Source organism: Muscardinus avellanarius (genome assembly GCF_963383645.1).
Source record: "Muscardinus avellanarius genome assembly, chromosome: 1".
Classification (NCBI taxonomy): domain Eukaryota; kingdom Metazoa; phylum Chordata; class Mammalia; order Rodentia; family Gliridae; genus Muscardinus; species Muscardinus avellanarius.
Window position 1 is genome coordinate 122,428,911 of NC_137786.1, and position 13,793 is coordinate 122,442,703.

The 13,793-nt window shown below is 46.9% G+C and overlaps 1 pseudogene across 1 annotated transcript; it reads right to left on the minus strand.

The window, feature by feature from the left end:
* Nucleotides 1–3,904: 3,904 nt before the first annotated feature.
* Nucleotides 3,905–4,391, minus strand: LOC308277640 (complex III assembly factor LYRM7-like; annotated as a pseudogene). Its single transcript has 2 exons — nucleotides 4,365–4,391; nucleotides 3,905–4,183 (listed from the first exon to the last, which is right to left on the minus strand). The product of its transcript is annotated as a complex III assembly factor LYRM7-like (transcript).
* Nucleotides 4,392–13,793: the final 9,402 nt, after the last annotated feature.

The following is a 13,793-nucleotide window of genomic DNA, read 5'->3' on the forward strand; positions in this document are numbered from 1 at the left end:
ACGCTCTGTTACTAAGGCTGGCCTTGAACTTGCAATTCTCCTGTCTCAGCCTCCCAACTACTGGGATTACAGGCATGAGTCACTGTGCCCAGCTTCCATTTTTGTTTTCTAATATAACCTATGATATAACAACATACTCCAAATCTTCCAGCTTTGTGGACTTGGCCAAGTTACCTACCTAATTCCTCTGAGCTGCAGTTTTCTCTTCTGTAAAAAGGTTATAAAATCTGTCTCATGGGCATACTCTGACTATCACTCAAGCTACTTTATTTAGGAGTACCTAGCACAGTATCTGGTTCAATAAATAATCATTCAAGCTGGGCTTGGTGGCATATACCTGTCATTTTATTTTATTTTATTTTTTGCGGGTCTGGGGATGGAACCCAGGGGCATTTGACCTCCGACCTACACCCCCTGCCCTATTTTTTATTCTTTATTTTGAAACCGGGTCTCACTGAGTTGCAGAGAGCCTCACTAAGTAGCTGAGGCTGTCCGCGAACTGCGATCCTCCAGGTCTCAGCCTCCCGAATGCTGGGATTACAAATGTACGCCACCACGCCCGGCTACCTGTCATTTTAGTACTTAGGAGACTGAGAAAAGAGGATCACAAGCTTGTGGCCAGCTTCAGCAACTTAGTGAGGACCTGTTTCAAAGTAAAGAGGCTTAGACAGGAGAGTCAAAGGTTTGAGGACAGCCTCAGCAAGTAGTGAAACTTGCATTAACCTAGCAAGACCCTGATTTCCAAATACATAAAATTGGACTGGGGTTGTAGCTTGAAGGTAGAATGCCTCAGGGTTTAATCCCCAGTACCACACCAAAAAAAAAAAAAAAAAAAAATCAGACTGGGGGTGTAGCTTGAGGCTAGAACGCCCCTGGGTTTAATCCCCAGTACCAAAATCAAACAAAGAAAACAATGAATTTAGCAGGGTGTGGGGGCGCAAGCTTAAATCTCAGTAGGCTGAGACGGGATTGTGAGTTTGAGGCCAATTTAGTAAAGCTCTCTGCAACTTAGTGGGATCTTGTTTCAAAATAAAAAATATAATAGGGCTGGGGGTATAGCTCAGGGGTAGAATGCCTCTGGGTTCCAAACTCCAGTAACACACACACACACACACACACACACACACACACACACACACGCACGCACATGCACACACACACGCACACCTACTTTAAGCAATTCATTGTATCCTCTCCTCTTTACTAACCCTATTGCAGATAAAAACTTGAGGCCCAGAGGCAGTAAATGAGTTTCCCAAGGTCCAAGAGTAAATATGGAATTAGGTGGAAATAACTCAGAACCTGTTTTCTGTTTTCCCAGCCATGTTTTGATGTAAGGGGAGATGTTGGGGGTGGTCACAGGGGGAAGCGGAGGAGAGACGGACCAGTCATTGTGCGCCAAGTGTTTCATTTGGACTTTTTGTTGCTGTGACCAAAGTACCTGAGAAAAACAACATAGGAGGAAAGGTTTGTTTGTGTTTATTTTGCGGCACTGGAGATGGAACCCAGGGGCATTCTACTTCTGAGCTGCATCCCCAGCCCTAATTTGTATGTATGTATGTATGTATGTATGTATGTATGTGTTTGTTTGTTTGTTTATTTATTTATTTATTTATTTTGGTGGTACTGAGGTTCCTGGAAGCCCTTCTACCTCCGGTCTACACTCCCAGACCTATTTTTACGTTTTTATTTGGAAACAGGATCTCCTAAGCCAGCAGGCTGGCTTCGAACCTGCGTGATCCTCCTGTCTCCGCCACCCAAGCGCGGGGATTACAAGCGTGCGCCACCACGCCCGGCCTAATTTGTATTCTTTATTTTGAAACAGGGTCTAAGTTGTGGAGGGCCTCACTAAGTAGCTGAGGCTGGCCTCAAACCTGCGATCCTCCTGTCTCAGTCTCCAAATGCTGGGATTAAAAGTGTGAGCCACCGCGCCCAGCTTGGGAAGGTTTATTTTGCCTCAGTTTCAGAAGTGTCAGTCCCTTGGCTGGCTGACTTCAAGGCAAAAACATGGCAGAAAAGCTTGGCAGAGGAAAGTGTTTACCTCCCTTGGGGGAGGGGGGTTACTCGTGGGAACATGCGATTCTCCCAAGATAGTTCTTGGGAGGCAGACTCTTTCAGTCCCCAGGGTTCTGCACCCCTTGCCCGCGCAGGACCTCGACTTATCAGCTTTGAACTTGTGCCATCCTCCTATCTCAGTCTCCCAAGTGCCGGGATTACAAATGTGCGCCACCACGCCTGGCTCAGGTTAATCCTTTGAGGGGGGTCAGAGGCTTCAGAATCCAATCACCTCACCTTTTTTTTTTTTTTTTTTTTTTTTTTTTTGCAGTACTGGGGATAGAACTAGGGGCATTCTACCTCCGAGCTACACCACCAGCTTTATATTTTATTTTGAAACAGGGTCTCACTGAGTTGTAAAGGCCCTCACTAAGTAGCTGAGGCTGTCCTCAAACCGTGATCCTCCTGTCTCAGCCTCTCAAATGCTGGCATTACAAGTGTGCGTCACCACGCCTGGCTAGGATTCTTTATTTCATAGTGACCTTAGGTGATTCTGACATTTCATCTATCTTCAGAAGACTGCTTTAAAATGTCTTTTTTAGAACACAGAGACACTCTCTACCTCTAGAAAGAAATTGTATAACTATTTATTAGCCACAGAAATCATTCCAGTGCTTTGAGAAACAAAGGCTACCTTCTGTGGAGAACTAGCAGATGCTGTGATTGTTGTTGTTGTTGTTGTTGTTGTTGTTGATGATGTAATAATTTTGTTACAAAAAATCAATTTAATCTAAAAATTTATACCTAATAATTGCATTTCCCATGCAATTGGAAAACAACTTGTTAAAACACTGAATTCTCACCGGGCGTGGTGGCGCACACTTGTAATCCCCGCACTTGGGAGGCTGAGACCGGAGGATCGCGGTTCGCGGACAGCCTCAGCTACTTAGTGAGGCTTTCAGCAACTTAGTGAGACCCTGTTTCAAAATAAAATATTAAAAAAAAAAGGTCTGGGAGTATAGCCCAGAGGTAGAAAGCCTCTGGGTTCCACTCCCAGTACCACCAAAAAAAAAAAAAACAAAAAAAAACAAACAAACACTGAATTCTCAAATAGCTATGGCAAGACTGGGATACTCCTCAAAGTCAGAGGAGAATATGAAATCCCTCCCTAAGCATTTATTTCACTTTATAAAGTTGGATTTTCAATGAAAATGAATTGTCTTATCTAATTTCCGCTAATAAAACTTAACAATGAGGCTGAGTATGATGTAGCTCAGTGGTAGAGCCCTTAGCCTGTCCCCAGCACTGCGACACACTCACACAAACACTCACACACACTCACTCTCACACTCACACGCTCTCACACCCTCACACACCCTCACTCACACACACTCACACACTCGCTCTCACACTCACACGCTCTCACACACTCACACCCTCACACACACACGCTCTCACACACTCACACACTCACACACACTCTCACACTCACACACACACACGCTCTCACACACGCTCTCACACACTCACTCTCACACTCACACGCTTTCACACACTCACACACACACGCTCTCACACACTCACACACTCACACACACTCACACACTCACACACACTCACACACTCGCTCTCACACACTCACACACACGCTCTCACACTCACACGCTCTCACACACTCTCACACCCTCACAACACACTCACACACACACTCACAAGCTCTTCTGCATATATGTTGGGCAGTTGTTAGCAATGTCCTTTTGCTATAAAGTTAATTGTGAAGCTATTCTTTAATTCAATCATTTTCGACCTGCTAGTTCAGAAGGAAAAAAAATCTGCATTTCTAGAATGTGTCTCAGTTGTATATTTTAAAATTATAAAGTACAAAGTCTTGTGTTTTTTTCTAGAAAGTTCAGTGCTTCTGAGTTGGTGTATCACAATATGGTGCATTCTCTATAAGAAGATCTCTCCTAGGGACCACTTTCAGTGTATTGTGGTATGAATACCTTGTATAACACATGTTCTGAGTAACGGTTCAACATCAGAACTTAATTTTCATTAGCTCTTCTGTTTTTTTAGGAGAAGTCTCACTCTTGTTGCTTTTGAATTTTTCATTTATCTTAATTATGGCTTCTAATGCTCTGTAATCATTTTTTAAAACTTGTCTGGTTCTATGTAATGTTTTAAAGAGCTGGAAGCTGGGCGTAGTGGCACACACTTGTAATCCCAACGTTTGGGAGGCTGAGTCTGGCTCTCAGCAACTTAGTGAGACCCTGTTTCCAAATACGTATAAAATAGGTCTGGGAGTATAGCCCAGAGGTAGAAAAGCCCCTGGGTTCCACCCCCAGTAACCCTCCCCACACACACACAAGCTGTAAAACCTTGGCTGTCTGGCCCATGTCTGTCTCCGTGGCAGCTGCCACCCCTCCAGGCAAAACGAGTTTCTTCTTGCTGGGTGTAGTGCCACATGCCTGTAATCCCAGTACTTGGGAGGCTGAGACAGGAGGATCTCAGATTCGAGGCCAGCCTTGGCAATTTAGCAAGACATCGTCTCAAAGTAAAAAAATAAAAAGGGCTGGGGAAGCTGGGTGTGGTGGGGCAAGCTTGTAAACCCAGTATTTGGGAGGCTGAGACAGGAGGATCTGAAGGTTTGCAGCCAGCCTCAGCCACTTAGTGAGGTCCTCCTCAACTTAGTGAGACCCTGTTTCAAAATAAAGAATAAAGAGCCAGGTGTGGTGGCGCAGGCTTGTAATTCCAGTATTTGGGAGGCTGAGACAGGAGTATCATGGTTTGTGGACAGCCTCATCTATTTAGTAAGGCCCTTTGCAACTCAATGACACCCTGTTTCAAAATAAAAAAATAAAGGGCTGGGTGTGTAGCTCAGAGGTAGAATGCCCCTGGGTTCAATCCCCGAAACTGCAAAACAAAACAAAACAAAACAAACAAAAAAAAACAAAACAAACAAAAACAAAACAAACAAAAAAAGCCAGTAACAAAACAACCCAGTAACAACAACAACAACAACAACAACAACAACAACAACAAATCCTAGTTTTGTCTTGCTGGGTGAGGTGCTATATACCTTAATCCCAGTACTTGGGAGGCTGAGACAGGAGGATCTCAGGTTGAGGCCAGCCTTGGCAATTTAGCAAGACATTGTCTCAAAGTAAAAAATAAAAAGGTCCTGGGAAGCCAGGCGTGTTGTTCCACTTATAATCCCAGTATTTAGGAGGCTGAGCACGATTGCAGGTTCATGGCCAACCCCAGCTACTCAGTGAGGCCCTCCTCAACTTAGTGAGACCCTGTTTCAAAATAAAGAATAAAAAGCCGGGCGTGGTGGCGTACATTTGTAATCCCAGCATTTGGGAGGCTGAGACCAGAGGATCTTGGTTTGCGGACAGCCTCAGCTACTTAGTGAGGTTCTCTGCAACTCAGTGAGACCCTGTTTCAAAATAAAGAATAAAAAAAATAGGGCAGGGGGTGTAGCTCAGAGATCAAATGCCCCTGGGTTCCATCCTCACACCCACAAAATAAATAAATAAATAAATAAATAAATAATTAATTAATTAAAAATAGGGCTGGGGGTGTAGCTCAGAGGTAGAATGCCCCTGGCATTTTATATCCAGTACTGAAAAAAAAGGGGGGGGGGGCTGGGAGTGTAGCTCAGCTCAGCAGTAGCTGCCCGGGTTCAGTCTCTAGTGCTATAACAAACAAACCAAGCTCCTCCTTTCTCCTCTTTGGGCCTCTGAAGAGGTGGGATGAGAGTAGCCAGAGCTCAGGAAAGAGCTCTTCCAGGGGCAGCAGCTGCTTGGGGAACAGGGGGACAGGCCTGTTCTGTTCCACTGCAGCGAGAAAGGAGGGAAGAACGTGCCTTTCTGGGAGCCTGGCCTCGCCTGGCCTGCGGGGACCCCTGGGAAAGGTATTCCTCGTGGTGGAGGGAGTTTTGGTGGGGAGGACCTGGTGTGGTAGGACTGCCTCTGGGCCTTCAACGCTCCCTCACACATACCCAAGACACAGAGTCCCCCAACTCCTAATCCAATTTCCTTCCTCCTCCCGCCTCTGAACCTGTTACCATGGCAACAGTTTTCTCAGTTGCATTTTGTCAGCTCCTAAGCAAATCTTTTTCTCTGCCCCTCCTTCAGTCTCGCTTTCTCCTCCTCTGTCAGTCTGCTTTTCCATGGGCTCCGGGGTGCTCACCTGTCTTCTCTTCTGGCCTCCCCTTAGGGCCTCCAGGCCGCCTCTGTCCAAATTGCTCTTTCTGTACCTCTCTCCTATAGCTCTTCTCAAGTCCACAATTGTAGCAACCAGTTGGGGCTTGATGATTTGACAAGAACTTGTGTTCCTTTTAACATTGGGACAGAGAAGGGAGAGCCCTGGAAGGATGGGGTTCAGGTCCCAGGGGATCTAGACTCTAGGTCTATGGTGGGTGGGTGTCAGCTCCAGCTGTTCCTCTCTGACCAGGATGGGAGAGATGGCAGTATTGGGCAGTTTCTTCTCTGGTCCTCAGTCAGGATCAGTGTGGTGCTGAAGGTGTCCTGCAGCTGGCCACTGCCCTTGGCTCGCTCCCCTTTTACCCTCAGAGACTTGGCCAATGTCTCCAAGTACCATTGACATGGGGTATGTCTTCCAAACTTCTTCTGACCCCCAATTCCTTGCTGGTAATGTGCACCAGGGTGTCCTGCTACCGTGCCTCATTCAATGACCCTACACCATCATCCCTCTCTGTCCTTCCCTTTTACTTCCTGCATGCTTCCTGTTGGTATTTGGGCTGTGGGGAACCAGAAACGTGGTTCCAAGGTCCCAGGGTACAGGTGCACCTCTCTGTCATCCTCTGTATCTGCGTAGAGCCCAAGGTGTATCAGTTCTCCTTGTGAAATGTCATTCATGTGTGCCTCTGTCCCTCTGCCATTCCAGATACACCACCCTAGCCCCAACGGCCAGCACGTCACTCTGGGGCCTCACTATAGTCTCAGAGGTGGACTTCGACAACTTCTCCTCCTTCTCCTTCTCCTTCTCCTTCTCCTTCCTTTTTTTCTTTTTTCTTTTTATGGTATTGAGGATTGAACCAGGAGCATTCTACCTCTAAGCTATACCCCCAGCCCTATTTTTATTCCTGATTTTGAAATGGTCTCGCTAAGTTGCAGAGGGCCTCGCTGAGTAGCTGAGGCTGGCTGTGAATCTTTGATCTTTCTGTCTCAACCCCCTAGATACAGGGATTACAAGTGTGCACCACCATGCCTGGCTCCCAGAGCTGTACTTCTTGCTTGGGCTCGCTCAGAAACCAGGCCTAACTTAAACCCAAGTTTCTTCCCCTCCTCCTCACCCACTTCTTACTTCTCTTATTCAATTATTGAGTACCTTCTGTGTTTGGGCTCTTTATATGTGGCACCTCAATCTTCATAATTCGTGTGTGTGTGTGTGTGTGTGTGTGTGGTACTGGGGGTGGATCCCAGGGACCTTTCTACCTCCAGACTATACTCCCAGACCTATTTTATACTTTATTTGGAAACAGGGTCTCACTAAGTTGCTGAGAGCCTCACTCAGTAGCTGAGGCTGGCTTCGAACCTGTGCGATCCTCTTATCTCAGCCTCCTAAGCACGGGGATTACAAGTGTGCACCACCACGCATGGCTAACAACAAAACACATTTGAGGTCAGAGGATGGTAAGTTTGAGGCCAACCCAGGAAACCCGGTCTCAAAATAAAATAAAAAAAAAAGGGCTGTGGATAAATTAAAAATTTCATAGCCGGGTGTGGTGGTGCACGCTTGTAATCCCCGCGCTTGGGAGGCAGAGGCAGGAGGATTGCGCAGGTTCGAAGCCAGCCTCAGCTACTTAGTGAGGCTTTCAAGCAACTTAGTGAGACCCTGTTTCCAAATAAAATATAAAAAAGGTCTGGGAGTATAAGCCGGAGGTAGAAAGCCTTTGGGTTCCACCCCCAGTACCACCAAAAAAAAAAAAAAAAAAAAAATTTTAAATTTCATAGTGTTCCATTAAGCTTTTGAGGCTTCTTATGAAAAGACTCCATCCCACCTACAAACACACCTATATGCATCTTGCTACTTCTCAGTGGGACATGAACTGGTATTGACCAGAAGAACATGTGGGGACTTGATGGTTTTATCTTCATTTTCATCCTTTTAATTGGGGGGGGGGGTTTACCAGAGATTGAACTCAGGGGCATTCTACCTCTGAGCTATACCCCAGCCCTATTTTATTTTTATTTTGAAACAGGGTCTCCCTATGTTGAGGAGAGTCTCACTACTTGCTGAGGCTGTCCTTGAGCCTGTGATCCTCCTGTCTTAGATTCCCAAGTACTGCCGGTCTTGGTGGCGCACGCTTGTAATCCCCATGCTTGGGAGGCTGAGATAGGAGGATCGCACAGGTTCAAAGCCAGCCTCAGCTACTTAGTGAGGCTCTAAGCAATTTAGTGAGACCCTGTTTCCAAATAAAATATAAAATGGGTCTGGGATACAGTATAGGCCGGAGGTAGAAAGCCTCTGGGTTCCACCCCCAGTACCGCCAAAAGAAAAAAAAAAAAAGATTCCCAAGTACTGAGATTATATGCATGCACCACCATGCCCAGCTGTTAAAATTTTTTTTGTGTGTGGGTGGGTCTGGGGATGGAACCCGGGGAATTCGACCTCCGAGCTACACCCCCTGCCCTATTTTTTATTCTTTATTTTGAAACTGGGTCTCACTAAGTTGCAAAGAGCCTCACTAAGTAACTGAGGCTGTCCGCAAACCGCAATCCTCCGGTCTCAGCCTCCCGAATGCTGGGATTACAAACATGCGCCACCATGCCCGGCTTAAATATTTTTATTAACGACTTATATGAAGATCTAATACCACAATTCACAGATACAAGCCTGGAGGGACAGTAAGCACTGAAAGACAGGATAAGGACCCACAGATCAGCTCCAGGTATAGAATCATAGGTCAAGCTAACAAGATGAACTAATCAGGGGTCTTTGTAAGACCCACAGAGCACATAACGGGCTAGGCAAGGGCTAAGCATATCTGGTGAAAAAGAATCAGGGCTTTTAGTAAGCTCGGTTTGAGTCATCAGCAAAAAGTGGTTGCCAAAAGGAAATTTAACTTTAAGTTATATACTAGATATAAAGTATTTGGAATAAAGGAGAAGGCAGATACTTCTGCTCTGCTCTGAGTTGGCCAGGTGTTATGGGAGTAACTGCTGAGTGAGCTCTGGATATGCTCAAGCTAGAGGAGGATTACTAAAGCTCCAACATGTGAAGAACTACACTTGCACTGCTGACCCCCAGGATGTAGGGCATGGACCGCCAAGAGCTCAAAATCGAGTTCACTCAGTGGACAGCACCGGGAGAAAGAGTTCAGCTCAGAGGAAGAAAAAGGAGCTGTCATGAACGAGCTGCCTTGGGAGGCAGTGAGCTCCCTGACACTGGAAGGTTGGGGCTCTGCTTGCCGGAGATGTTGGCATGAAGAAATAATAAGATGTGGGCAGCATAAGAAAGAATCTGAACTACACCTGGTATGGTGGAACATGCTTGTAATCTCAGTACTTGGGAGGCTGAGACAGGAGGATGCAGGTTCAAAACCAGCCTCAGCTACTCAGTGGGGCCCTTTGCAACTTAGTAAGGCCTTGTTTCAAAATAAAGGATAAAAAATAGGACTTCCCATTTTTATTCTTTTCTCTTTTTTTGGCGGCACTGGGGATAGAACCCAGGGGCATTCTACCTCCGGGCTAAACTCCCAGACATATTTTATATTTTATTTGGAAACAGGGTCTCTTAAGGGAGCTGAAGCTAGCTTTGAACCTGCACGATGCTCCTGTCTCTGCCTCCCAAGCGTGGGGATTACAAGGGTGCGCCACCACGCCTGGGCCTATTTTTTATTCTTTATTTCGAAACAGGGTCTCACCGAGTTACAAAGGGCCTCACTATGTAGCTGAGGCTGTTTGCGAACCTGGAGTTCTCCTCTCAGCCTCCCAAGTACAGGGATGACAATCATGCACCAGCATGCCCAGCCCTGTTTTATTTTTATTTATTTTTTAATTTCTTTTTTTTTTTTTTTGGTACTGGGAGTGGAACCCAGAGGCTTTTCTACCTCTGGGCTATACTCCCAGACCTATTTTATACTTTATTTGGGAACAGGGTCTCACTAAGTTGCTGAGAGCCTCACTAAGTAGCCGAGGCTGGCTTTGAACCTGTACGATCCTCCTGTCTCAGCCTCCCAAGCACGAGAATTACAAGTGTGCGCCACACGCCCGGCTCAGCCCTATTTTATTTTTAGTTGGAAACAGAGTCTCACTAGGTTGATGAGAGTCTAACTACTTGCCAAAGCTGTCCTTGAGCCTTATATCCTCTTATCTTAGCCTCCCAAGTACTAGGATTGTAAGTGTACTCCACCACACCCAGCTAAATTTTTCATTTTGAATGAGGGTCTTGCTAAATTGTGGGGGGCCCTGCTAAATTGCTAAGGTTGTCCTCAAACCTGCGATCCTCACGTCTCAGCCTTCCTAGTCTGGGATTTCAGGCCTGTGCCACTGTGCCCAGCTCTTTATTATTCTTTCATTGTGCCATCTTATATGTTCCTCGAGGGCAAATGTCTGTATTTTCTATTACAGAATCAAAGGTTTGTTTTTTGTTGTTGTTTTGTTTTGTTTTTTTCTGTGGATCTGGTAATGGAACCCAGTGGCATTCGACCTCTAAGCTATACCCCCTGCTCTTTTTTTAATTCTTTTTAATTTGAAACAGGGTCTCACTAAGTTGTGGAGAGGTCACTAAGCAGCAGAGGCTGTCCGCAAACTGCGATCCTCCCTTTGGTCTCAGCCTCCTGAATGCTGGGATTACAAACCTGTGCCACCACACCCAGCTCAGAATCAAAGTTTACTAATCATTAGCTGAGTGTGGTGGGGAATGCCTGTGATCTCAGTTACTCGGAGGCTGAGGCAGGAGGATCACAAGTTTGAAGCCAGCCTGGGCAACTTAGAGAAATCATGTCTAAAATAAAATGCAAAGGGCAGGGTCTCACTGAGTTGCAGAGGGCCTCACTGAGTAGCTGAGGCTGTTCACAAACTGCAATCCTCCGGTCTCAGTCTCACAAATGCTGGGATGACAAGTGTGCACCACCATGCCTGGCCCCTCTTTATTTTTTTATTTTTTGGTACTTGGGATTGAACCCAGAGGCATTCTATCTCTGAGCTATATCCCTAAGCCTATTTTATTCTTTACTTGGAAACAGGGTCTCACTAAGTTGCTGAGAGCCTCACTAAGTAGCTGAGGCTGGCTTCGAACCTGAGCTATCCTCCTGTCTCAGCCTCCCAAGTGCGGCGATTACAAGCATGCTCACCATGCCCGGCTCCTATTTTTTATTTTTTATTTTGAAATAGGGTCTCACTAAATTGCAAAGTGCCTCACTAAGTAGCTGAGGCTGGCATTGAACCTGTGATCCTCCTGTCTCAGCCTCCCAAGTACTGGGATTACAAGCCTGTGCTACCACCCTGGGCTGGGATACCATTTTAGAGTAAACCAGAGGGCTACACGCATATATAGAGAGTTGTGATGTGAGAGAAAAAGGGGCCTGGGAAACTAGCAGTCCTGATCACCCCTCCAGCTCTAGGGGGTGTCAGATATGGAGGACAAGCTGTCTTCTGGCCTCCCAAGGAAATGAGCCAGACACAGGAAGAAGTCCAAGGGAAAGTGGGAAGCAAATGCCTCAGTGGTGGTATCCTGGGAAGTCCGGACTGGGAATGGAAGGCTTGCGTCCCCTTCCAGACACCACTTGCCAGCTACATGATTTTATGTAAGTCCCTTCACCATCCCTAGCTGGGTGTGGTAGTGCATGACTGCCTGTAATCCCAGTACGTGGGAGGCTGAGATGGGAGGATCACAGGTTTGACGCCAGCCTCAGCAACTTAGTGAGACCCTCAGCAACTATACAAGACCCTATTAAACAAAAGGGGGGGGGGTAGAATTGTAGCTCAGAGGCAGAGTGCCTTTGGCTTCAATCCCCAGTACAAAAGAAGGAAGGAAGGAAGGATGGGAAGGAAGAGAGAAAAGAAAGAAGAAAAGTTTTAACCAGGTATAGTAGTGCGCACTTGTGATCCCAGTACTTGGGAGGCTGAGACAGGAGGATTGCAGGTTCAAGGCTAGTCTCAGCAACTTGGTAAGATCTTAGTAACTCAGTGAGTTACCCCTGTTTGTTTCAAAATAAAGAATAAAAAAGAACTGAGGGTGTGGCTTGGAGGCAGAATGCCTCTGGGTTCAATCTCAGCATCACAAAAATAAATTAAAACACACACACACACACACACACAGCCAAACACAAACAAAACTTCCCCAAACAGTAAACCAAACTAACAAAGAACTCTACTCTTTCCAAGCTGGCCAAAACTAAATGAGTGTTGCTGTCTCTCAACAACTCTTTCATTTAATTTATTTAATTGCTTCCTCAGAATAAAGAAGATCTTGGATCTAAATTCACCCAATCTAGCTGGGCGTGGTGACGCACGCTTGTAATCCCAGCATTTGGGAGGCTGAGACCGGAGGATTGCGGTTCGCGGACAGCCTCAGCTACTTAGTGAGGCCCTGTTTCAAAATAAAGAATAAAAAATTGGGCAGGGACTGAGTCCGCAACTCAGTGAGACCCTGTTTCAATATAAAGAATAAAAAATTGGGCAGGGAGTGTAGCTCGGAGGTAAATGCCTCTGGGTTCCATCCCCAGACTCGCAAAAAAAAAAAAAAAAAAAAAGGAGTCCAGAGTAGGTGCGTCAGCCGTTTCCCTCCCGTCCTTTTTTTTTTTTTTTTTTTTTGTGGTAGTTGGGATTGAACCCAGAGGCATTCTACCTTTGAGTTACACCCCAGCCCGATTTTATTTATTTGGAAACAGGGTTTGATGCGAGTTGATGCGAGTCTCTACTTGCGGAGGATGTCCTCGAACCTGTGATCCTCCTGTCTCAGCCTCTCAAATACTGGGATTACAGGCATGCGCCACCACGCCCGGCTCACTCCCATCCTTTTTCTGACCAGCTCCTCCTACTGACTGATTCAACAAATATTTATCGAGGGCTACTATGTGCCGGGCACTGGACTAGATACCAGGTGTATGTTGGTGACAAGACAGATGAGGTCTTTGCCCTCACACAGCTGACAGCCTAGTTTGAGACAGACACAGTGGGTTTTCATTCAGTGTGTTGAGGGCTTGGGGCGCACTTGGGAGAAAGCCTGCCCTGGACTGGGGTGTCTGGATCACGAGGCACATCTGAACCGAGACTGTATAAGCCCTTCTTCCTCGAACGCCGGGAAAGGATCTCTGCTCGCTAAGGAGAACTCGGCTGCGTTCCTCTCCCGCGAACCACGTGAGCACACGTTTGCGAGCGGTTGCTACGCCAGATGCAACCACCAGGGGGCAAAAATCAGCCCTTAAGGTCAGGGTCCCTCCTCTGCTCCACCCAGCCGCACCTGAGGCCAAGATGGGCGGCGCTCACCTGGCTCCGCGCAGAGTCCGCGGCTTCGTTAACCCCTTCCTGTCTAGTCTGCAGTATTTCGCTTGGGCGGTCCATCGTAGCGGAACTGAGAGGCAAATCTGACAGAGGAGGGGCGTCGCCTCGGGGAGGGGCTAGGGTGGAGGTGATGTCAGGGCTTCCAGTAGCTCTGATCCCTGTCCCAGCAGAGGCCGAGGGAGGTCCGCATTCAGGCGGGTAGCCAGCCTCGAACGGGCGAAGGCACGTCCAGCGGCGAGAGCCCAGGGCCGTGGTCACCTGCGCCGGGGCCTCCAGGCGGGCGGGATTCCGAACCAGATCTCCGGGACGGTCCGCAACCTT